Source organism: Erinaceus europaeus, chromosome 10 (assembly GCF_950295315.1).
Source record: "Erinaceus europaeus chromosome 10, mEriEur2.1, whole genome shotgun sequence".
NCBI classification, from domain to species: Eukaryota; Metazoa; Chordata; class Mammalia; order Eulipotyphla; family Erinaceidae; genus Erinaceus; species Erinaceus europaeus.
The window spans coordinates 33,782,698-33,808,614 of NC_080171.1; the positions used below are offsets into that span (position 1 = coordinate 33,782,698).

General features: G+C 39.2%; 1 long non-coding RNA gene across 1 annotated transcript in view; it reads right to left on the reverse strand.

Annotated features, from left to right (window-relative positions):
- LOC132540727 (uncharacterized) overlaps positions 1-21,319 on the reverse strand; it is a 30,821-nt gene extending 9,502 nt beyond the window's left edge. Inside the window, exon 1 of the long non-coding RNA XR_009551885.1 lies at positions 21,277-21,319. This is a non-coding gene — a long non-coding RNA (uncharacterized LOC132540727). The remainder of the gene's footprint in view (positions 1-21,276) is intronic.
- Between the last annotated feature and the right edge of the window lie 4,598 nt (positions 21,320-25,917).

A 25,917-nucleotide genomic window follows, 5' to 3' on the forward strand; every position in this document is an offset into this window, starting at 1 on the left:
TTTGCCTAGAAAAATATACTTTAAAAATGGGTTTTGAATCTGTTATTTAAAGATCAAGGAAACAACACTTTTAAAAATGTGTATGTGTGTGGTCTGGGAGGTGGCACAGTGGATAAAGTTTTGGACTCTCAGGCATGAGGTCCTGAGTTCAATCCCCGGCAGCACATGTACCGGAATGATATCTGGTTCTTTATCTCTCTCCTATCATTGCTCATGAATAAATAAATAGAATCTTTTTTAAAAAGTGTGTATGTGTTTGTATGTGTTCACTTGGACTTCATTCCTCCAGACAGCCATTTTTCAGCTACAGAGACAGTGACAGAAAGGGAAAACCACCACAGCACCAAAGTTTCCTTTAATGGAGTAGCAGCCAGACTTAACCTTGGGTCACAGGCATAAGGCAGGTGCGCTATCCAGGTAAGCTATTTTTCTGGCCCCATTATGTTTTTCGGTTTCCTCTGAATCTATAGTTAAGTCTTTATCCTTATGTCGAGTGTATTTGCATCTTTTCTCTTTTTTAAAATTAGATTTGCCCAATGATATATACACTTCATATATTACTTCAGAGAATTACCCTTAGGTTTTACATGCAAAGTCACTTTTTTTTATCTTTATTTACTTGATAGAAGGAATAAATAATACATAAGTAAATATTATTAAATTATTTTTATATTATAAGGCAATAATTAGGCTCAGATATAAATTAATTTTCTGGTCAATATCTTTCTTACTGCTATATTCATTTTGGTTTTAATTATTTTCATTTTTATTTATTTATTTATTTGCCAGAGTACTACTCAACTCTTGCTTATGTTGCTGTGGACTGAATCTGGGATCTCAGAGAATCATGCATTTAAGTATTTTTGCATAACCACTATGCTATCTCTCCAGCCTCATTTTCTTTTTCTTATTGCTTTACTGTAATTTTTTAAGAACTCCTTTCAGATTGTATGTAGCCATTTTCAAAAAAATGTCTCTACTTTGTCCTCTTACTGGAAAATAACTTTGGTTGGACACAGAAGTTAATATTTGCCCAAGGGTTTTTGCTTGTAATAATGAATAACTTTATGTAATAATCACTGGTTTGTTTGCTTCTGTGTTTTTAAAGAAAGGAAAAATGTACTAAGTCTCCTGCTTGGAAGAAAAAAATTACTGAGTTGATGTTCATATAAACAAAAACTATTTCCCCTCCTGATTTTTTCATAAGGTGAAGAATCAAAGAAAATGAAATGGAATTTATTCTTATAAACTCTTATATAATATGAACTATAAGTACCATCTGTTAAAATGAAAAGATGAACAAAGCCTGGAAGCTGTGGTAGCTTCAGAAGCCACAGGATCACTTTCTACAAACCTTGAAACTATAATCACTTTCTTTATTTTTTAACATTTATTTATTTATTGGGTAGACACATAGAAGTTGAGAGAGAAAGGGGAATTATATAGAGATATACACCTACAGCTCTGCTTCACTGCTTGTGAAGCTTCCCTTCCGCACACCACAGGTGGGTACCGGGGACTTGCTCAGGGTAAATCAGGTGCATGACCACCCAGCCACTATATTCACTTTAAAGGAGAAAGAATTAGAGTAATGTAAAATATGATCATTGTGCAATAAATAATAATAAAAAATGGAAAAAATTATCACTGTGTTGGGTTGTGATGTCTCTGTTAGAGAACACATATTACCTTGTGCAAGAATCCAGGTTCCAGCCCCTCCCCTGCTCTCTTCCATGGCTCCACCTTCGGGGAGAAGCTTCATAAACAATGAAGTATTACTGCAGGTCTCTCTCTCTCTCTCTCTCTCTCTTCTCTCTTCTCTGTTCTCTGTTCTCTCTTCTCTCTCCCCTTCTCTCTTTCTCTTTCTCTCAGAACAGAAAAAACAAAGGGGGGAGAGGGATAGCTACTTGGAACTGTGGAGTCAAGCAGGCATGAAGTCCCTATGGTAAAAATTCTGGTTGCCTTCCCACTCTAATTTTTTTTTAATTGCTTTTTATAACAGTACCATTGCTCCAGTAATTGACTACTGACAATAAGAAGTGCTAGTAGCAAAATAACTAAATCAGACCAATAGATTTGTATTTTAAGTTTTGCCTGCTTTTTTAATACAATTTGTTTTTGGTGTACCTGGGTGGGCATGAATTATAATACAATTTAAAACTAGAAATTGAAGTGTGTGTGTGTGTGTGTGTGTGTGTGTGTGTGTGTGTGTGTGCACGCGTGTGTGCGTGTGCACTGCTCAGCTCTGGAATATGGTGGTACAGTGGATTGAACCTGGGGCGTTTGGTGCCTCAGGCATGAAAGGTTTTGTTTTGATTTGTTTTGTTTTGTGTTTTCAGAACCATTATGCTATCTCCCCAACCCAAAATTGTAGTATTTTAAAAAATTATTTAATGATTTTAAGAGCACTGCCTACTTAGAATTTATCAAAATCTGTGTCTTCAGTTGTTCTAATTGATGGAAAAGTTAGTCTTTAGTGACACAAGGCTCAAACCAGAAAATAACCCTCACTACCAAAGTTTCATGGACTATTATAAAGAATGAAATAAAATCCTTAAGTGACTAGTTTTAAACACTGAAATCTATAGAGTGGGCGAATATTCTTTTTCTTAGCTCTTCCCACCATCTCCATTCCTTCAGAGTTCCTCCTCTTTGAAAAGGGTTCAAACCAAGAATAACAATTTGTTGTTCATATTTCAACTCTTCTGCAGAAATCTTGTGCCTTTTAGATCACCCACACCATTCCTCACCAGCACAGCATCTTGAATGACTAACAGTGTTCAAAATAGAATGCACAAATCATAGCCATGGAAAGGTCACATAGAAGCAACTTTGACAGCATTTTATTAGACAGTTTCATCAAGGAATGCCAATGTGGATAGCTATCTTTGGCTATAAAAGTGGGAGTAAGATGGGTGGGCAGTGAAGTGAAGGAAACTCTACATCCATTTTCTGTGTATTTGTACACTATTTAAAACTTTTATGATGAAAATATAGTGCCATGTGAACTGTGTAGTATTTAAAGAGATGGCAAAAAAGTAAATTACACAGAAGGTTAACGATCAAAGAACCATTCCCAATTCCCCTGACAGAGTTGAAACTGAGACTAAAGAATGTAGCTGAGGCTCCAGGTAATCCAACAACTCCATTTCAGGCTCCACCTACATTTAGAAAAGAGGGAGAGAGAGAAAGTAACACAAAATTGCTCTGACAACAGGCATTCCCCTCATGAGAAAGCAAGAAAGGGCCAAGCAGTAGCACAGTGAGTTAAGTGCACATGGCCCAAAGCACAAGGACCAGCTTAAGGATCCTGGGTTGGAGCCCTGGCTCCCCACCTGCAGGGGGTCGCTTCACAGGTGGTGCCCCAAGTCTGCAGGGCTCTATCTTTCTCTCCCCCTCTCTATCTTCCCCTCTTCTCTCTATTTCTCTCTGTCATATCCAACAACAATGACAGTAATAACAACAATAACAACAGCAACAACAATAAACAACAAGGGTAACAAAAGGGAAAAAGTAGCCTTCAGGAGCAGCGGATTTATGGCGCAGGCACTGAGCCCCAGTGATAACCCTGAAGATAGAAAGAAAGAAAGAAAGAAAGAAAGAAAGAAAGAAAGAAAGAAAGAAAGAAAGGAAGGAAGAAAGAAGGGAGGGAGGAGTGCCAGAGCATGAGTTAATCCAAGAGCTCTACAAGAAAGCTTTTGTTCATGTACCGGAGGAAGTAATGGAATATACCAACTAGGAATATGGATTCAAGAAAGATAAAGATTCAAACACTTGGGATCAGGAGCTTCAGTGGCGCAACCAGTTAGCGCACAGTACTTATACAAACACTTGGGATCTAGAGTATGAGAAGTCATATTCTATACTTATCAACAACATACTGGACCAACTGGTTGCCTCCAACAACTCTACAGAGATTGGGTCTGTTCTCTGTGAGTTTATTTAGTAAATCAATTTGTTAGAAGCAACCAGAGTGATGAAGTGACAGCTAATGGCAGAGAGCTATATTGAATTCTAACTGAAAGGTCTTGGCCCTGCTCCATCGCATGTCAGAGACTGTCTTGTGCCTAGCTATAGTGATGCAAAAGCAGATATAAAATTTACAGACTCATGGATAAAAAGAAAACATAGAACCCTTCAACAATACTATAAGGAATTCCTAATAAGCTTATTTCTTTGTATTCCTGTAACCTAGTAGTATTATTTTCATGCAATTGGAACTCAGTCTCAGGTAACTTTTTGATCCACTATTTGGCAGAATCCAGAAAGGTAGTGAGTTTCAGGGTGATCCAAAAAAGATGAAAAAAAAATTAACTTGGGCACAAATGATTCTGGCAACCAAAATATCTTTTATTCATGTACCTATACTCTCCCCAGATAAAAACAAAATGGTTTTTATAGGACATTAAAAAAATACCATAAAATTATAAATGCCAAAGTAAATTGAAGCTCAAGTTAAGCTTCACATTTAATGAAAATCTAAACAAACTTCTTGATAATTAATCTCCAAAATGTATAAATGTACTGCAGACATGTGCACATAAATTATAATAAAGAACATTGGAATGCAATTTGATTCAAAGTGCTTTCTAGTAAAGTACATAATGATGCATGCTGAGGAGATACAGGTATTTTTAATTGGATATAATTAAAATAATGATGTGTGTTTAAAATAATGATATATTAAAAAAATTTAAATGTAAGTGGCTGAAGAACCTATAATAAAAGTCAAAGCAGTAACTACTTTTTGATTACCTGATTATTCATAAAGCTAATGCCTTTCATTTAAGAAGTTATGCAGTAATGCTGTGATAATGCAACACTGGTGAGATTCAGGGAACCCTGCAGACTACGTGAACCTCTGCTCCCCACTCTTTAGAGTGAGTTTTACCCTCTAAGTCTCTTCTCACGCTAATTGCCTTCATCAAAACGAATTTCCTTCATGATAGGTAAAACTTGGTAACTGTTGAAACTGGACAATACGTACCCAAGGATTAGTTTATTTTTCCTCTCTATTTCTGTGAATATTAAACATTATCTTTTATTACTCAAAAACCCTAGCAGTCTTGGCAGACAACCTCACTAGTGTGTCCTGGACCCTCGCATCTCCAGAGCTCTGGTCCGCTAGGGAAAGATAGAAACAGGCTAAGGGTATGGATCTATCTGTCAGTACCCATGCTCACTGGAGAAGCAGTTACAGAAGCCAGACCTCCTACCTTCTGCTCCCCAAAAACAACCTTGATCCATACTCCCAGCAAGGAAGAAGTGATAGGATGAAGATAAGAGGGCTCTGAACTCCAGCTCCATCAGCACCCAGAGAGACAGAAGGGAAAGGAGAAGGACATATGGAGGTAGTTATGTTGTCATGAGTAGCTTGGAGGGGAAGAGAGGAAGGAAGGGGCAACTATGTATAAATGTGGACAGATGGCTGGCCCATGTCTACAACCTTAGGAGAACTGTGGTGCATTTCAGTGAGGAAACTGAAGATTCAAAAGTCTGGTGGTGGGAATAGTGTGGACTCAAATCCCTGTTCACATGTAATTCTGTAATACAAAAATAAATAAATAATAAAAATTTAAAAAAGAAAATTATAGGCCCCAGTAGCCTAATGGATAAGGCACTGGCTTCTTAAAAAAAGAACATTAAGAAAATGATACAAAACTGAAAAAAAAAAAAAAACCAGCAGTCTCTGTTTGCAAATAAGCTCTGTGATGTTTAGTAACTTTACTTCCTCCTCATGCAAAATACATGACCTGCTAGTGTGTTTCTGCATGCATTGGTTCTACATATAAGGCCTAGAACTTCTCCCTTCAAGTGCTGAGGGAATAGCACAGCTGTTTACATACCAAACTTTCCTGCCTGAGGCCCTAGAGGCCCCAGAGGCCCCAGGTTTAATCCCCAGCATCCCCAGCTGAACAGTACTCTGGATTTAAAAATAAATAGAGCAACATCTCTTTGATTAAGTTGACAAAAAGTCAACCAGATACATGTGCTTCCTAGCCTTCGTCTTAGGTAATGCTTTGGTCCACTTATTCATCCTTCTCCCTGCTACAAGTTGAATCAATGAGTCACAGCTGTTTCATCTGTGTAGTAGGGTTTCTCAGATGAGCAACCAATGAGCCAGTGTCCTTCCACCCAGACATTTCATTACCTTCTGTCCTCTGCTGCTCTGCAGTGACCTCAAATCAAACTTAACTCAACTCCCTGCAGGGTTGTGTGGGCAATCAGTGTCCTCAAACCCCAAGCTTTATAATTTATGATCCTGGGAGAGACACATGGCTTGGGTTTTTTTGTGTGTTTTTTCTCCTTAATTTCTGCTTATATGACTAAGCCTCTGTACTCCAAAGGAGATAAACTAAGCTTATGTTGTATGTGTAACAACTTTTAAGAATAAAAATGTTGGGGTAGAGGAGATAGCATAATGTTTATACAAAAGACCTTTCATGCCTGAGGCTCTGAAGTTCCAGATTTAATCCCCCACACCACCATAAACCAGAGCTGTGCAGTGCTTTAGTAGAAGGGAGGAAGGAATGAAGGAAGGAAGGAAGGAAGGAAGGAAGGGAGGAAGGAAGGGAGGGAGAAAGAGGAGAAAGCATTATACTTGTGCTCTGTAATTCACCCATTAATTTTTTTATGTTTAATCAATTACAAACTGTTTTTATTACTTTGAGAAAGATATACAGGACTTCTGAAAAAAATCATTCTCAACAATATGTTAATTCCCCTAGCAATTCAATGTCCAGGAGGTGGCATAGTAGATAAAGCATTGGACTCTCAAGCACGAGGTCCTCAGTTTAATCCCCAGCAGCACATGTACCAGAGTGATGTCTGGTTCTTTCTCTTTTGCTCGCTCTCTCCCCCCTCTCCCCCTCCCCCTCCCCTCTCCCCCTCCCCCTCTCCCTCCCCCTCTCCCTCTCCCTCTCTCTCCCTCTCCCTGTCTCTGTCCCTGTCTCCCTCTCCCTGTCTCCCTCTCCCTCTCCTCCTCTCCCCCTCTCCCTCTCCCTCTCTCCCTCTTCCTCTCCCTCTCTCTCTCCCCATCTCTCTCTCCCCCATCTCCCCCTCACTCCCTCTCTCTCCCGGTCTCCCTCTCCCTCTCTCCCTCTCTCCCTCTCCCCCCTCCCCCTCTCCCTCACTCTCTCTCCCTCTCTCCCTCTCCCTCTCTCCCCCTCTCCCTCACTCCCTCTCCCTCTCTCCCTCTCCCTCTCTCCCCCTCTCCCTCACTCCCTCTCCCTCACTCCCTCTCCCTCTCTCCCTCTCCCTCTCTCCCTCTCTCCCTCTCCCTCTCTCCCTCTCCCCCTCTCCCCCTCTCCCTTTCCTTCTCCCTCTCACTAATAAATGAATAAAATATTAAAATACATATTTTTTAAAAAATATTTATTTATTAATGTGAAGGGAAGAAATGTCACCTGAAATCTGTCATCTCAGGGGTCAAACTAGGAATCTTAAGCATGGAAGTCCTACTCTCTACAGCTACACCACCTCCCTGGCTGCTTACAGCTTCATCCAGTGATGGTGAAGCAGGAATGCCTTAGTTACAGAAATATAAATAAGATAGCCAGAAAACAAAATGCACTGGAAATAAAAGTCAATAAACTTTTTTGACTTTAGTTTATCTTATATAAATACTATTTCAGCGCAAAAAGTAAGGACTGGTGTAAGGATTCCGGTTCAAGACCCCTGCTCCCCATCTACAGACAGTGAAGCAGGTCTGCAGGTGTCTATCTTTCTCTCTCCCTCTCTGTCTTCCCCTTCTCTCTCCATTTCTCTCTGCCCTATCCAACAACAACAACATCAATAACTACAACAACAAAACAAGGGCAACAAAAGGGAATAAATAGAGAAAGGAAAGGAAGGAAGGAAGAAAGGAAGGAGGGAGGGAGGGAGGGAGGGAGGGAGGGAGGGAAGGAAGGAAGGGGAAGGGAAGGGAAGGGAAGAAAGAAAGAAAGAAAGAAAGAAAGAAAGAAAGAAAGAAAGAAAGAAGAAAGGAAGGAGGGAGGGAAGAAAGGGAAGAAAGAAAGAAAGAAAGAAAGAAAGAAAGAAAGAAAGAAAGAAAGAAAGAAAGAAGGAAGGAAGGAAGAGGGAGGGAAAACGCAAACTAATCTATCGTATTCTAATATTCTAAGATTGTTTGGGGCTAAAGTTGAAACCATTGACCAAAATGAAATCCCCAGACTTTAAAGACCCATGCAATTACTCTCCTCTTAATGTTAAAAGCAACAGGGAGATGTTTTGATTGCCCAACTTGAACAAGATAACCGCGAAATCCAATTCTCAATACCGTGACTGGATTTTTATAAGATTTTCCAGATAACATAGTTTATATAAACAACAGCACTGTGGGTATCTAAGATCGTAGTTGAGAGTATGAAAAAAAAAATCATAGCCTATGTTCTACAAGAATACTTGCAGTTGCAGCTTGGGAAGTAGCTCAGTGGGTAGAGCATAGGACTTGCATGCATGATGCTCCAAGCTCCATAGCATAGCAAACACTGGGCAGTGCTGTGGTCTCCATCTCTCTCAGAATAAGCACATACATTTTTTTATTCTTCTCAAATAAATCCTTAAAAAAAGAGAATTCACATTTGAAATCTTACATGCCATATCTCAAAAGACAGTTGAACACTTAATTAAAAATATAAAGTATAGGGGAGTCGGGCTGTAGCGCAGCGGGTTAAGCGCAGGTGGCGCAAAGCACAAGGACCGGCATAAGGATCCCGGTTCAAACCCCGGCTCCCCACCTGCAGGGGAGTCGCTTCACAGGCGGTGAAGCAGGTCTGCAGGTGTCTATCTTTCTCTCCTCCTCTCTGTCTTCCCCTCCTCTCTCCATTTCTCTCTGTCCTATCCAACAACGATGACAACAACAATAATAACTACAACAATAAAACAACAAGGGCAACAAAAGGGAATAAATAAATAAAAATAAAATGAAAAAAATATATATATATATAAAGTATAAAGAATTTCAAAAAATAAAATAATACATTTTTTTCTTAAGTTAGTGAGATTTTCTTGAAGTTTAATAGCGCCAAGTTCATTTTCTTAATGGTTCTCCCTGTTCTTTCTCATTTCCTACTCACTTGTCCACTATCACTGACCCAGATCTCCACCACCAGATTTGTACATGGCAGAGAATGGGGAAACACACAGAGAACAAGGAAGGGTGAGGAAAACTAAAAAGAGCCAACAGAAACTTTTACTGGGGCCAAGGTTTAGAGATTATGCCGCAAACTAAACACAAAGCGGCCAGGCTATTTGTTTTGAGTGAGTGGAATTTTCATCTTCAGTGTCAAGAGGCAAGAGCCAAACTTTAGAAAGTCACAATTTTCCCAAGACTTTAAAGAAAGATAGTCTTAATCCTGCACATATTCTTGGAATGCTTGGAGGTTAGAACTGATGTTCTTCCACTGGCTGGATCTGTAAGCCAAAATGCAATCAAGCTTAGGAGCTCCTGGCTCTGGCTATAACTGGAAATGAGGTAAGTGCAGATTTCCAAATTCTATCTGTAACCTGCCAATGCATTCCCTGCTACCCACCTCCCCTGCTAACTCTACTGCTGAGGCTCAAATGACTACTTCATATTCCTTGAAGTACTGTAATCAAAGGAACTCATTTTCTGAAACTCTCAAAGACAAGAAAAGGTATGCAGAGGTCAAAATATGTAAGGTGTGTTACATGTTGTGCCAAGAAATACAAGTTTCCTTTTAGATCAGAGTTGTAAGCAAAACAAAGACTGGATTCTTAAATAGAAAATTCTGAAGAGGCCAATTTATTTCAAAATAATGTCTAAGTTAATATAATCAATAGAAAAAATCTCAATAAGTTATTTAAACTGGGTCAAATGACACTACAGTTTATCTAAAAAATCAAATTGAGGGACAGTAAGTGTGTTCCCCTAACCCCCGTCTCTCTCTCACACACACACTAATCAGAAACAAAGAAGAGACCTACCAAATATTAAGACCTACTACAAGGCTACTAGTTTCAAACCTATAGGTCAGTTTTGCTAGAATTTGCAGTTAAATTAAAGAATTCGAATTCAGGAAAAGAAAAAAAAAATCAGACCATTATGATAGAGTTGGCCAGTAGACAATGGGAAAGAGTCTAGAAACTGAGACTTGGAATTTATTAGCATGAAAGTATTTGTTGTTTATAAACCACCTGCAATTCCCCAGGGAAAATGATGCCTAGGTTCACACTGCTTCCAGACCTCTTATCTCTCTAGACTACATTTTTCAAATTAGTGGGATTGTATTTTCCAAAATCCAAATCCAATTCTTTATCTTTAGGATACCCACTCTGTCATAGTAACTCTCAGCCTATTGCTGCCTATAAAGTAACTGTCAGTTGTGGATTTAAAACTTCCATTGGCTTCCCATTTCATTTAGAACAAAATTCAAATTCTTAGTGAGGCTCTACCAACCCTACATGACCCAGACTGATTCTATTATCTCTGACACCATTTCCCCATTACTCACTGTGATTTCACCATTCTGACCTCCATTCTGACCTCTGAACATACTGGTTTTTTTCCCCATTTCAGAGCTTTGCACAAGATCTTCCCTTTGCCAAGAAGTTTCTTCCTTGGCTTATAACTGTTAACTTTTTGTTCGTTTGATTTTTGTTTTTTAGTTGTTGTTGTTTTCTTATCATTCATATCTCAATTAATGTCACCCTCCCCCCCCCAGGGGTATTCCTTGACTCCCACTTCTTCTTTTTTAATAGATTTATTTATTTATCAGTGATAGTGACAAATGAAGGGGAGGGGTATAATGACACCAGAGCATCAATGTGGTGCATGTGATAATAGGGATTGAACTCTAGCCCCTGAGTCACCCCCTGGGCCACCTAACCCCCATTTCCAAGTTGCCACTTTCTTCTATATGCCACCACTCTGTCAATCACTTTTCTTCACAGAATTTACTTCTACTCTTTAACTGTATCACATGTTTATTGTTGGTGATTCCTTCCAGAATATAAATTGTGTAAAAGAGACCTCATCAGCCCAGCACCTACAGTCAACAAGAACACAAAGTGGACTTTCTAATATTGGTGCAATGAATGGTACAATATGTAGTGAATGAAGGACTGAGGTATGTAATGGAAGTAGCACTACGTTTACAACCAGAAGATCCAAATACCATTTAACTTTGACTAAATCAACCTCAATTCCCCTGTAAAATGTGGCCTAAAATGTTTGCCCAGCCTATATACTAGAGTATTACTTCCGTTTCTTCATTTATTCATCAATAATGCTTTCCAAGCACTTTCTATGTGTTAGGCATTGTGTAAACTGCTTATGTTCATAACTATAAGTTGTAAACTCTAAGGACTAAGACAGTTCAGAGGCAGTTAGGAATAGTAAAACTGTTATTAGATGTTATCAACTTCAGTGTGTTATAAGAACATATAGAGAAGCACCAAATGCATCCTCAGAAAATCAAGGCGAGATAAATAGCTGGAGAAATCAACCTAGCAGGTCTGAGGAGACCGGGTAATGGTTATGCAAAACAACTCTCATGCCTGAAGCTCCCAGGTCCCAGATTCAGTCCCCAGCACCACCATAAGCCTGAGCTGAGCAGTGCTCTAGAGAGTCAGTCTGTCTCTCTTTCTCTCTCTCTCAGTAAAAATAGACAAAGAGAGAGCAACCTAGCAAAGAAAGCCTAGAGAGATGGCTGTGTGAAGAATAGTTAGACAGGAAACAACTTGTACAAAGGCCCAGAAGTCAACAAGGACAAAGAAGGTAAATGGACTGCATGTCATTCACTAAGGCTGAGACTAGGAGAAGAGAGTCATGGCAACACTGAAAACAAAAACTCTTCAACAACAACAACAAAAAAGGATGATGGGTCTATGCTCTAACATGGACCCAAGCAAAGGAGGCAGTGGTGAACGACAGTGGTGGTACTGGTGATGGGGGGGGGGGGAATTGATTAGGAGATGCCAGAGATAAGTCTAGAAATAGGTTAATCAGAGATGGCTTTAGAGAGCATGTTAAGGGGGTAGGCTCTATACTTAGGATGTTGGGGAACTATAGAAAGCTTTAAGTGGAGTAAAAATTAAAAAGAGACAAAATAAGGTACTCAGAGTTGTTCATTAAGCCAAGACTTGATTTGAAAGTAATGATGCTGTCAGGTAAAAAAAGATTCTTAGGGGAGAGATCTGATGTGAATGTCAAGCCATAGGAGCCATCAATATGTTTTGGGATTCCGCTGCCAAATCTCTTGTAACATCAGTCTTTTTCTAACTCTGTGAAAAGATAATACATATTGGATAAGATTGCCTTAATATTAAGCTCTTCTATAGTGGTTTTTTTTTAAACTTTGAATTCTGTTTCTGCTTGTTTATAACTACCTAGTTCAAGAGAAAAATTTTGAGCCAAGCCCCACTGTACTGGGAAGAACTTCAGTGCCATGGAGTCTTTCCTTCTCATTCTCTCTTTCTATCTGAATAAGTCAGCTAAGAGTAGTAAAGCCCTGCTTTGGGAAAAAAAAAAAAAAAAAAACTTAGTGGGAGTTGTATTGTTATGTGGAAATGTTATGCATGTACAAACTATTGCATTTTACCATTGACTGTAAACCATTAATCCCCTAATAAAGAAATTTAAAAAAAAAAAAAAAAAGGAGGAGGAGGAGGAGGGAGAGAATTCTATCTATGTTCAGTGCTTGAAAGTGAGATCTCCAGGAAGCTCTCTGAAACAGATTGTAATCTGCAGAATGTTCAGGAAGAAGAATCTTTGGGGATCAACACCTGTGTCAGGGAAGTGGAAGGAGGATCCAATAAGATAGAAATCAAGTGCAACTTGAGTCCAATGACAGCCTTGGACAAACCCACAAGGAATTCTGAAACTAAACAGTCTACTAGAGCTGATGAATTTAGGTGGCCAGGACTATATACTTATCTCAATCACTAGATGGATGTACACTGTCCTACAGTTGGTTGACAAACAGCCTAAGCAAGATGATTTTCTACAAGTAAAATAATCTCTGAAGGAGCTAGCTAGCTAGCTCTAAAGGCTGTCTGGAAACCACATTCCCAGCAGCTGAGTCAATAATTTCTTTTTTCTTTTTTTAAGATTTATTAATAGCCCCCCTCTTATCCTATGGTTTTGTCAGTGTTTCCTTTGTATAAATAAAATTTAAAATATAAAAAAGATTTATTAACAGCCAACCTAGAAAAGAAAAATGATAACCAGGCTGTCTCTTGTACAATATGACAGCTAAGATGGTTATGGGCTTTTAGGAACATATAACCTTGGTGGAGCTGTGGTGACTTACTGGCATCATGTGTGGGTATAAAACAAAATTGTGAAATGTGGGTAATTTTGTAAAAAATAAAAATATATATTTATTTTATATAAGAGAAAAAATATATATTTATTTAAGTTTTATATATATTTAGTGATCCAGGAGGTAGTACAGTGGATAAAATGTTGGGCTTGAAGGCAACGTGTCCAAGTTTGATTCCTGGCACTACATGTGCCAGATTGCTGCTCTGGTTATTTCTCCTTTTCTCTTTCATTAATGCATAATTAAAAATAAATATTTAAAAGCCCTTTTAGAAGTGACCCACATTCTTTGGCTGACAGATGCTTAAAACCAGCATTGTCATCTTCTCTCTTCCATGACCTTTACTGTTATCCTTCCATGTTCTCTTTCTGACTCTCCTCTTGCCCCCTTGATAGAAAGATTCTGTAGTTACATCAGGCCCAAATAGATAATTCAGGATAATCTCTCCATTGCAAAATCCATAATTGAATCTGCAAAATCCTTTTTTGTTATGCAATGTAACATATTCACAGATTCTGGGGATTAAATTTCAGACAAACTCCTCAACTTTAAAATGGGTATAATAATAGGACCACCTCATATGGTTGTGAAAATTAAATTCATATAAAGTGTTAAAAGTGCTACCTAGCACAAAGAAAACTCTCAACAAATGTTAGCAGCTAGTTTCCCCATGTGGACTTCTTAAGTTCTGATGTCTTCTTATCCTTTGCATTTCTGCCTTAGTTTGGTCCCTAATTTCAGCTCTAGTCATAACCATCTTTTCTCTTCAATTTTGCCTTCTTGTATACTTAGACCTCCACCTCCATACCACCACCAGAATGAGACTACAGTGGTCTCACATTCCACTAATTCACTTATAAGTAAATATAAATTGGATGTCTTCTATAAGCCAGCCACCCAGAGTCATTGCCTCTGTAGCCAAAGCCTATGCCCACTGGTAATCTTGAGAAAGGTATAGCATCTTGGTTAACCTTCTACTACAGCATTTTACACTCCTTAGATTAGATTAATGAATGGATGGATGTAGTCATAACATTTTGTAACTTTATGACTCCACAAATGTGGGGGCCCTACTAAGTTTTCATCTAACAAACATATTTGGAGAGAGAGAGAGTATTCCATACAGTATATATATTCTAGATGTTCTATAGGTTTTTGTAATATATATATACTTTGTTTTGTCCCACCAGAGTCTCATGCCTGTGTAGTCCAGCATTCCTGAAAGATTTTTTTTTTCTTCTTTTCTCGTACCTTCAGACAGAAAGAGATGGAACAGAGGAAAAAAAAAAAAAATTAGACACCACAGCACTGCCCCACCATTCAAAGAACTTCCCCTGTGGCTGTGTACTTCGTGTTCCCTGGTGGTTTCAGGGGTTCAAATCCCAGTCCTTGCACATGGTAAAGTATGCACTCTACTGGGTGAGTAATCTCCTGGTCCAAGTTGGGTTATTTTATTTTTTGAGTTATGTGCTTATTTATTTTTATAGCGACAGAAATTGAGAGGGAAGGGAGAGATAGAGAGGGAGAAAGAAAAAGAGACACCTACAGCACCAGTTCATCAATCATGAAGCTTTAGCCTCGCAGGACAAGAAAGACCAAGTACTTGAACCTATCTCCTTGTACATGGTAATGTGTGCACTCTACCATGTGCACCACTGCTCCACCTCCAGGTCGAGAATTGTTTTTAAAGCAGATGAAATGAGGTGAAGAAAACCTTACAACTGTGGCACAGGATACATGGGAGATGTATGCCTCCACACTTCCAAGGGCCTTCCTAGTCAGCACTGCAGAGACCCAAGCACAGAGAGAGCATCTGGGCACAAGCTGTAGAGCAGACACTTCTTTGAAATGTTTAGAAAGGAGGATCAAGTGACCCTCTGATATGGCTGCTACTTTGGTGAAGATATGTTTTCTTTCTTTCAGTGTAATCTCATTTTCTCTCCAACACCATGAGAAAGAATGAAAGAAAAAAATTTTTTTAAAGAAAAGGAAAGGAAAGGCAAGATACTGAGAAGGACCCATTTCTATGTTCTCCATTCAAGAGTGCCTGCCAAACCAATTAATCCCTTCTGAATGTTATCTCCCTGCTATGTTAATGTTATGTTAATAAATGCAATTAAGATAACATTCAGGAGGTGTTAATTGGTTTGGCAGATGTACATGAATAAGAAGCACAGATATTTTGCTTTCCCTATTTATGGAGGCAGGAAGTGACACAAAGTTGGACAAAAGGAAACTTAATTTGCCTCCAGTCTCTTTTGATACCACTTAGGCCTTTTCTGTTAAGTAATATGTGGGATTCTTAAAATGCTAATTTGGATGGTATTGCAAAGATGAACTGATTGTCAAATGTTGCAAAAACACTGAAATTGTCTTTTGCCACAGGAACTAACTACATACTATTTACTTCCTTTAAATTGTTATATATAGCATACATGATATATATATATATATATATATATATATATATATATATATATGCCTACAAACACATTTTCTTTCAAATATGTCTATAGCATGTATGTAAATAAGTTCTCATGCTAATCTATAAAGATGATTGTTGCAGAAAGCTAAATTCTAGACTATTCTTGATGCAATTAGTTACTTAATGTATTCTAGTAATATAAAGAATTAGTGTTCTAGGAGGCCGGGTGACGCACATGGCGTGAAGCGCAAGGACCAGCATAAGGATCCCGGTTTGAGCCCCCGGCTCCCCACCTGCAGGGGAGTCGCTTCACAAGTAGTTCTTCAGGTGTCTATCTTTCTTTCCCCTTCCCTGTCTCCCCCTTTTTTCTCGATTTCTCTCTATCCTATCCAGCAACAACGACAGCAATAACAACAACAATAATAACAACAACAATAAACAAGGGCAACAAAAAGGGAAAAAAAAGAATAAGTGTTCTCTTGTTCTAGTTTATAAGATGGTAACTTTTATTTATTATATTTAGATATTCATTTATCACTATTTAGAAATTCATATGTCCTCACCACACATCCTAGTGTACATTACATTGCAAAATGGGTTTTTCTTGGGGGAGGGGGTAAGAGTCTAAATTTGTATAGACTTGAAGCAGAGGAAAGTTGCATTATATTGCTAAATCAAAGTCACTGTGTTCATTTTGGGAACTTGGCATCAGCATTTGTATCACATGACCTTTGAAAAGCTTAGTCTTCCCCAGAACTTTCTTTTATTTTAATTAATTAATTAGAGACAGTGAGAAACTTCGAGGAAGATAGAGAGGTTCCTACCAGTTGTGGATGTCAAATTATCCCTATCAATTTTGTAAATCAAATGAGGAAAACTGTAACACTGTTCAAAAATCATTCAACCTAAACCTCAAATAAATTGGAAGTATATTATCTCAATTCTAAAACATTATTTTCCTATAAAAGGAAATAATAAAAGGTTTTCTCAGGTGGGCAAAAGAAAGGAAAAAAGAGAAGGAAAAGAAAGACATATATCTATATATGAAGATTAAAGTCCAATTCCAAAAATGCTAAAATATTCATATGAATTAAAGAACAGTATGTTTTATCCAGAAAAAAGAATAAGTAGCTAGAACATAGCCACTGCTGTCTTTCAAGTGAGTTTTTGGTATTAATATCTGTTGCACAATTCCAGAAATTTCACTCAATGTATACATTTCTTTACTAAATGCTCACCTACAGTTCTTTTTAAATATTTTTATTTTTTTAATAGTGATTTAATAATGATTGACAAGATTGTGGTATAAGAGCACAATTCCATACAATTCCTACCGCTAGAGTTCCATATCCCTTCCCTCTATTGGAAGTTTCCCTATTCTTTATCCCTCTGTGAGTATGGACCAAAGACCTTTATGGGGTACAGAAGGTGGAAGGTCTGGCTTCTGTAATTGCTTCTCTGCTGGACATAGGCATTGACATATCCCCAGCCCATTTCTATCTTTCCCCAGTGGGGTATGGCTCTGGGGAGATGAGGTTCCAGGGTGCACTGGTGATTGCATCTGCCTAGAGAAGTCAGATTTGTGTCATGGCACCATCTGCAACTTGGTGGCTGCTTTATGATATAAAGCAGAACAACCTCTGCATCCCTATCAGTCTGAGCTCACATTCCATGGTCACAGCTAGGAACATTCTAGGCTCTACTCATTTCAGGAACAGTCTGCTTAGAGTGGCAGAGTATGTTGACCCAGCCTCCCTCCGGAGAGTGGGACAGTTTCTACTACTGTTGTTCTGCATTGAAGGCAATATACTATAGAAACCCACAAGAGGGTCCATGATGTTATTCCTGATGGAGATGACCAGTGATGGTGGAGAGAGGGATCTGTTAGAGGTCTAGGCCCATCATATCTGTGTGGGAGTCCAAGGATTCCCTGACTAGGGCCCCAGACGATGGGGTGGAGTGATCAAAAGGGCCATCATTAAAGTGTGCTGGTCCCTTGCCCGTATCCAGCTTTTGTAGTCCTTACCTTACCTGATACAGTTAGACTCAGAGTGATTGAGGGAAGTGAAATATGAAGTAGACAAGGAGGGTAGAAACTATTTGATTACGTATTTTCTGGTGTCTTTTTTAGGTCTTTCTATTTGCTTGCTGTACTTACTAAGTCATTGTAGACAGTTGTGCACTTTTACTTTAAGGTATATATTTTCCCCCAACTTATTCACCTGCAGCTCTTAATTTACCCTTTTTCATTCTCCTCAAGGTAAATTCCTTGGATCTTTACAAACAGTATAATGCAATCATTCCTAATGTTCAATCTGAGAGTCTGGAAAATTTCTTAAGCAATAAAAGATTATCATTGCTCTCCAGTGACAACAGACTGTTCACTGAAGATTATGAAATACTCCTTTTTTAAAAAAAAAACTTTATTTATTGAATTATTTATTTATTTTGCCAGAGCACTGCTCAGCTCTGGCTTCTGGTGTTGTGGGGAATTGAATCTGGGACTTCAGAACCTCAGGCATGAGAGTCTCTTTGCACAACCACTATGCTATCTACCCCCCCAAAAAATCCTCTTCTAATCTGCATGCATGTGGGCCAATGTGTTTGCCATGTTTTCCAGAACGAAAGGATCACTGAGGCTTAAATTCATTGGGTTTTACAATACTGGCTCTCCTCCAGGCTAAGGAGGTGAAGGAACACTTGAACGCAGTGACAGTGACTCAGTATTTGCAGGCAGTGCCCACTGGCCCCATGGCTCTGGCTAGTTTTGGGACAACAGGGAAGCCTTGACACAGATGCCTTAAAGGAAACATTTCCTGCAGCACTGTGCGCACCTTCTACTCACTCCCTAAGATCTCAGAAAGCTGAATAAATCTTTCTCAAAGTACTGTACACTGGTTTGGGGGTCAGCAAATATTTTGTTAACAAAAAACAAAAAAGTAAGAGTGGCTACAGCATTGGATCCTGAGTCTGTATGTGCTACAGTAATGCTCTGGAATCTTCTCTCTCTCTCTCTCTCTCTCCCTGTATAAGCAAAAAATAAACTAACAAAAGTGGCCAACAGCAAGCAATGAAGTCATGCAAGCACCAAGCCACAGTAGTGACTCTAATGTCAAAAATATAAATAAATTATATATATTTACCCTGCTTCCTAAAACTTTTTTTTTCTTTCAGGGTTATTTCTGGGGCTCGGTGCCTGCACTACAAATCCACTGCTCCTGTGCCATTTTTTTTTTTTTCAGTTTTTTTGGATAAGACAGAGAGAAACTGAGAGGAAGAGGAAGACAGAAACCTGAAGACACCTGAAGACCGGCTTCACCACTTGTGAGGAGACTCCCCCACCCCAACCCTGCAGGTGGGGAGCCAGGGGCTCAAACCCGGATCCTTTGGAGGGTCCTTGAGCTTCATACGCGATGTGTGCTTAACCTGGTGTGCCACCGCCCGGCCCCCCAAATTTTTCAAACTCTATTTCATAGAAATCTGCAGTAGCTAGGGAGACAGCTCAGTCTTTGTGCCTGAGGCCCTCAGTTCAAATCCCAGAAATTACAGGGACTGGAGTTGAGATCCAGCTTTTCTCCTTCTCAGTATGAGAGTATTTGTCCATCTGATATAAAGTAAATCAACCAAGAAAGGCTGCACAGGTCTATACTGCAAAACAGTAAAAATACCTGAGACTCAGTTACACAGTGTAATGAAAATTATGATTGCATATTTTGCTATACTCTATCTTTAAATCCATATACCTTAACATCTCCTGTCTGCAACAAGCACTTTTTACATATTAAAAATTAACATTCATTTCTGAGGTGAAGGGAAGAACTCTGTCTCCAGGGTTTTAATTAAAAAAAAAAAAAAGTTTTCTGGAGTCAGGTGGTAACGCAGTGGGTTAAGCGCAGGTGGCAAGAAGCGCAAGGACCGGCTTAAGGATCCGGGGTTCGAGTTCCCAGCTCCACACCTGCAGGGGAGTCGCTTCACAGGCGGTGAAGCAGGTCTGTAAGTGTCTTTCTCTCCCCCTTTCTGTCTTCCCCTCCCCTCTCCAGTTCTCTCTGTCCTATCCAACATCGACAACATCAACAGCAACAATAACTACAACAATAAAACAACAAGGGCAACAAAAGGGAATAAATAAATAATTTTTTTAAGTTTTCTTAAAACACAAAACCCTTTCTTTTAAAATCATGTACAAAAGTGTTATTGTCAAAACTTTTTTGACTTGTCGAGTTTAGGGTAATGAAAAAAAAAATCTAATCCTTATTCCAGCACTGGAGTCATCATATTTCCATTTCATAGTCAATAGTATAACTTTTCTTTCATTTCACTTCTCAGAGTTTTATCCTTTTAAAGCAGGGAAGCAATTTGGCCTCGGGAATATTGTCTCTCATTTAACAATCTTTTTCAGTCCCGTTCTTGGCATTTGGCAATGACCTCACACTGCTGACACTTTCTCAGTGTATGTGGCAGGCAGGCTATGAGATGCTGCTATTTTCTTCCACTACTCTTCCTCTGATCACCAATCTTGTCTTTCCTCCCACTCTCCCTTGCAGCTCTAATTGTTTTCACTCCTTTGAAACCATCTAGAAAAGAAATTTTTAAAAAGCAGCTCCTAAAAGCATAATGCCCCTTTCTAGTTCTTGCTGCCAGTTTAGATATTTTCCAGTTTTCTTGTCCCTGAATATTTCTTATTAAGATTTTTTTTTTTATCCTCTTCCCATCTTACTTAGACTAGTCAAGATCTAGGTCCACTCAAACGTGCATCAGTTGTAACACCTGAAGCTCCTTGGGTACCATAGTGGAAGAGCAAGAGGTTTTAAATGAGAACAGCTGATGTAAATCATAATCCTACTGTTCCCTAGCTTGAGTCTTGGCTAAGTAAATTATTGAGTCACTCTGAGGCTCAGCTTTCTCATCTGTAAAACAGGAGCAATCACTCATACCTAACTTTTAGGGTTCTTCTAAACGCTTAGGTAAAAGGACTGAAAGTTTCTAAGATGTGTGGTGTGGTGGCATTGGCTGGTTTTCTCCCAGAGCCAAGACCTCATATATATGCAATTTCACCACTCCACGGCCAGCTTTTTTTTTATAATGCGACTAGACAGAGAGAAATAGGAAGAGAGAGAGAGAGAGAGAGAGGGAGAGAGAGACGCCTGCAGCACTGCCTCACCAGTTGTGAAGCTTGCCCTCTACAGGTGGGGACTTTGAACCTAGGTCCCTGGGCTTTGTAACATGTATGCTCTACCAATGCACTGCCACCCAGCCCACTAGGGTTAACTTTTTCATTTAAATAGACAGAGACACTCAGGAGAAAGACACAGAAGGAAAGAGAGACACACAGAGACCAAGGTATTTGAGTTGCCCCCCACCCCCCAATACAAAGGAATTCCCATTTGGTGCTAGAGTTTGAACCTGAACTTCAGGCAAGGCTCACCCTAGTCTCTGGTTCTGGTTCAGTTCAATAATAATTGCTTAGTATGTAACAAGTATCAAATTCAAAAGAGTCTAGGTAATATAAATATATACATTGGACAGGGAGCAAGGAGGGCATCTTTGGTGAGAGCACAAACCTACCTGAGTAGGATAACCACTGGTCAGCTTAGCCCCTAGATTGTACAGCAGGTCCTAGGAAAGCAAAGACAAAGTGCCTACTCTGCACTGTGGCCCTTTAGGAAAGGACAGGCTGCCCCTTTTGTGAGAAGCAGTGTCAACAGATGGCCTTTAGCTGCCAAGGCTCTTTAGCTGCAAAACTACCTCAGTCAAGGTCATGTCCCTTCCTGGGGTGGCTCAGATCCAGTGACCAATTGAACCAATTGAATAGGTAGGGAATGCCTGCCTGGCCATTTCACTCCAGTTCAGAACTCCTCTTCTCTCTCTCTCTCTCTCATCTCCCTCCCTCCTTCTCTCACTCTCCCCTTCCTTTTCTATTAGGGGAATAATTGATTACAGTAAGTACAGTTCTTGACACATGGATAAAATTTCTCATTTCTACAAAAAAAATTCTCACCCTTTGCCCAGTCCCCTACAACATCATGCACCATGACCTGAAAGAAGCAACACCCCACCTTCCCCAGAGTCCTTTGCTTTGGTGCAATACACTAAACCCAGTCCAAGTTTTACTTTGTGTTTCCTTTTTCTGCTCGTTTCTCAACTTCCGCTTGTATTGTGTATTGAGATTATCCCATGTTCGTTGTTCTCTTTCTGCTTTATCTCACTTAATATGATTCCTTCAGCTACAGCCAAATGAGGTAAAGAGAGTGACTTCATTATTCTGAGTAGCTGAGTAGTATTTTTTTCTTAATTGAGGGGATTAATGGTTTATACTCAACAGTAAAATACAGTAGTTTGCACATGTGTAACATTTCTCAGTTTTCCACATAACAATTCAAACCCCTCTAGGTCCTCCTCTGCCATCATGTTCCAGGACCTGAAAACTCCCCCCACCACCGCCCCCAGAGTCTTTTACTTTGGTGCAATACACCAAATTCAGTCCAAGTTCTGCTTTGTGTTTTCCATTCTGTTTTTCATTTTTCAACTTTTGCGTATGAGTGAGATCATCCTGTACTCATCTTTTTCTGAGTACTATTCCATTGTGTAAGATACATGTATCAGAGATTTTTTTTTTTTTAAGCAATCCATCTGTCATTGGACATCTGGTCTGCCTCCAGGTTCCAGAAATTACAAATTGTGCCAATATTGTTATGGGGGTAAGGAGTGCCAGCATCCATTCCCCCAACATTAAAAAGTTCATCATGCATTAACTCAACAAAGAGTTGAGGAGAGAGCATGATTCTCAGGTACTTTAAACTTTACTTGAGAAAACTGAAAACATTCACATGTTGGGGCATGAGGAAGAGAAAGAAAGATGATGAATGACATAGTGGGGGTTGTATTGTTAAATGGGAATCTGGGGAATGTTATGCATGTACAAACTATTGTATTTACTGTTGAATGTAAAACATTAATTCCCCAATAAAGAAATAAATTATTAAAAAAAAAAAAAAAAGAAAGGAAGAAAGACAGAGGGAGAGAGAGAAAACATACCAAACACTTTCATGATCTACACAGGCAGAGAGCGGAGAAAGCACACAAGACCAGACTACTCTCTACAAGAGTTGGACCAATTTACATTCCCACCAGTGGTGCAGAGGGCTTTCTTTACTCTCACAACCTCTCCAACATTTGTTTTTACTATCCTTTCTGATGTATGCCAGTCTCAGAGGAGTAAAGTGGTATCTCATTGTTGTCTTTATTTGCATTTCTCTGATAATCAATGACTTGGAGCATTTTTCATATGTCTGTTGGCCCTTTAGGTCTCTGGTGAATATTCTGTACAGATTCTCTCTCCACTTTTGGATGGCATTGTTTGAGATTTTTGTCATTGTTGCTACTTAGTTTGGTGAGTTTTTTATATATTTTAGTTATTAACTTTCTGTCTGATGTATGACATGTGAAGATCTCCCATTCTGCTTTTCAATTTAAAGGCCATCCTAACTCCAGACCATTTCATGGTGTTAGGTGAGGCAGTCAGGCTTAGTTTTACAACAGAGTCTGACTTCCTATTCCTGCTTCCATCTCCTTTTCACAGTATTGCTCTCAGGAGAACTCCTGAATTAACATGGAAGACACCAAAGTCTGAGAAGCTGCTTCCTAGACAATCCAGCTTGTGACAGTTATGCAACTCATAAGAACAATGTTTAATGAACTGGATGAACAAATACTTTCAACAGCAAGTGATAAGTCCAGGACAGATATGCCCATAAAAAGCTATGGCACATACAGGTCTTTAGCTCAACTGAGAGAACTTAAGTCTTTCCAGGATGGATGATTCTGAGATGAGTTTTGGAGAAAAATTAGGTCATAAACTGATAAGGAAAAAGGAACAGTTATTCTAGGTAGAGAGAGAAAAAAAAAACACTGGAAACCAAATAGCAGACAGATACCAATATGCACCAGAACTTAGTACTGACTGAACTGCAAAGGAGTCGAAGAGATAGCAAGGTTATGCAAAAGGTTTTAATGGCTGAGACTTCAGGGCAGATAGGCTAATAGTTATGCAAAAGTTTCAGGCTTAAGGCTCCTACATCCCACATTCAATCCTTAGCACCAGAATAAACCAGAGCTGAGTGGTTCCAGAGCTTTGTAGAATTTCAAATGCAAAACTGCATAGCATAAAAAAACACCAGAGCAAAAAGTTACAATTTAGGAGCTTGACCTCAATGCAGGAACAAAACAAAATGAAGTTTTTTTCTTCCTGACTCTAAGTGCACTTATTGTTCTTCAATAAGCTTCCAAAATTGTTCTTTCATGGAATCTGTTTTCATCCAATCAGCTTGCCTTGAGAAATCTCGTCTGTTAGCATCTTGAAATCTAGAGATGAACACCCATGGGGCTCAACATCTTATTTGAATGACCCACAGGAACCACACAGACTCAGTTTCTCCAAAATTGAGTCCACTATCTGACCTTCTTATACCTCCCTTTCTGAAAGTACACTGTGTACCCTGTTGCCCAAACCAGACACCTAACCATTGGTCTTAATTCATTTCTCTCCTCACTCTTTAATTGCCCCCATATTTCAATGTCTCCTAAAAGTAATATCACTTTAATGTGTATTATAAAGATTTATTCATTTTAGTGAGCGAGTGAGTGAGATGGACCAAAGCAATGCTTCACTCTGTTGTGTATGCGAGGCATTGAACCTTTGATCTCTGGGGGCTTAGACATGTAACTCTGGAGCACAAGCACAGAGCTATCTCCCTGGCTCCACTTTAATTCATTTTGTATCATTTCATATTTACCTCTCTACTTCCTGAGTTTAGTTAAGTCTCTTAACAACTGACTAATCTGCTTCCAGTCTCACCCCCCTTTCGAATCCATTTACCAAACTACTACAAGAGTAATTCTTACAAAACACAAATCTGATCAAGCCACGCCTCAGCCTAAAGTCTTCTCAGTCTCCATAATCTTCAAGATAAAGTCCAAAGGCCTCAGGAAAATGCTTTATTATCTGACCACTGATTTCTCTTTCTGCCTTATCCACTCAGTAAACCTCTTCAAACTCTTTCAACACAAGCTCTCAGGATGTGCTCCAAGTTGCATACACAGTCTGAGACACCTTTTCCTGCTCACTTCATTTCCTTCCTCTCTTTCCTTTTATCTGGTTAACTTCTATTAATCCTTCAGGGTTTACTTTAGGGGATAATTTCTCCATGGAATTTTCTCTGCCCCTCTTATCTATCTTCTAAACTAAGTGCCTTGTTTTCAATTCTGTCAGTCTATATTTCTCTCTACAGCAAGATTACAATGGAAGGCAGCAAATATAGTCTGTCTTACTCTTTTATTATTATTATTATTTTAAAGACAGCATATTCTTTGAAACGTAATAGTTTTTTTTTTAATGAATATACTTTTTCTTTTCTTCTCTTTTCTCTTTTTAGATAGAGAGTAAGAGAGACCAAAACATTGAAACTTCCTTCAGTGTGGTGGGGGCCAGGCTCAAACCTGGGCTGGGCACACAGCAAAGTAGTGCACTATCCAAGTGAACTATTTGGATGGCCCTAAAAATCTTGTTCAACTTTTTTAAATCAGATCACTGTTCACTTATGATTTATGGTGGTGCAGGGGATTGAATCTGGGACCTATGAGACTTAGTTGCTATGCAGATGTCCCCTCAGGCTAGTGCCAGTTCCCGCAAGAGTTGCCGCAGGACACTTAGTCATCAAAGTTTTTTTTTTTAGTAGCTACTATGTTAGTTCTCCCAGCCCAAACAGTTTCTGAATGAATGAATTAATTAATCTTGTTTTTTATATTTATTTTCCCTTTTGTTGCCCTTGTTGTTTTTTTATTGTTGTAGTAGTTATTGTTGTTGTTATTGATGTCGTCATTGTTAGATAAGACAGAGAGAAATGGAGAAAGGAGGGGAAAACAGAAAGAGGGAGAGAAAGATAGACACCTGCAGACCTGTTTCACCACCTGTGAAGCGACTCCCCTTCAGGCAGGGAGCCAGGCCTTCAACGGGAATCAGTCAGCCTGTCCTTGCACTTCGCACCACTTGCGCTTAACCTGCTGCGCTACCGCCTAACTCCCAACAATCTGTTTTTTAAATATATACTCAACTTTTGCCCCTTCAGATCAATCCTTCATACTGCTCTAGAAGATCATCCTATGTGGACCACACCAATAGTCTTCTTTAGTCTTTGGTTTTTAAATATA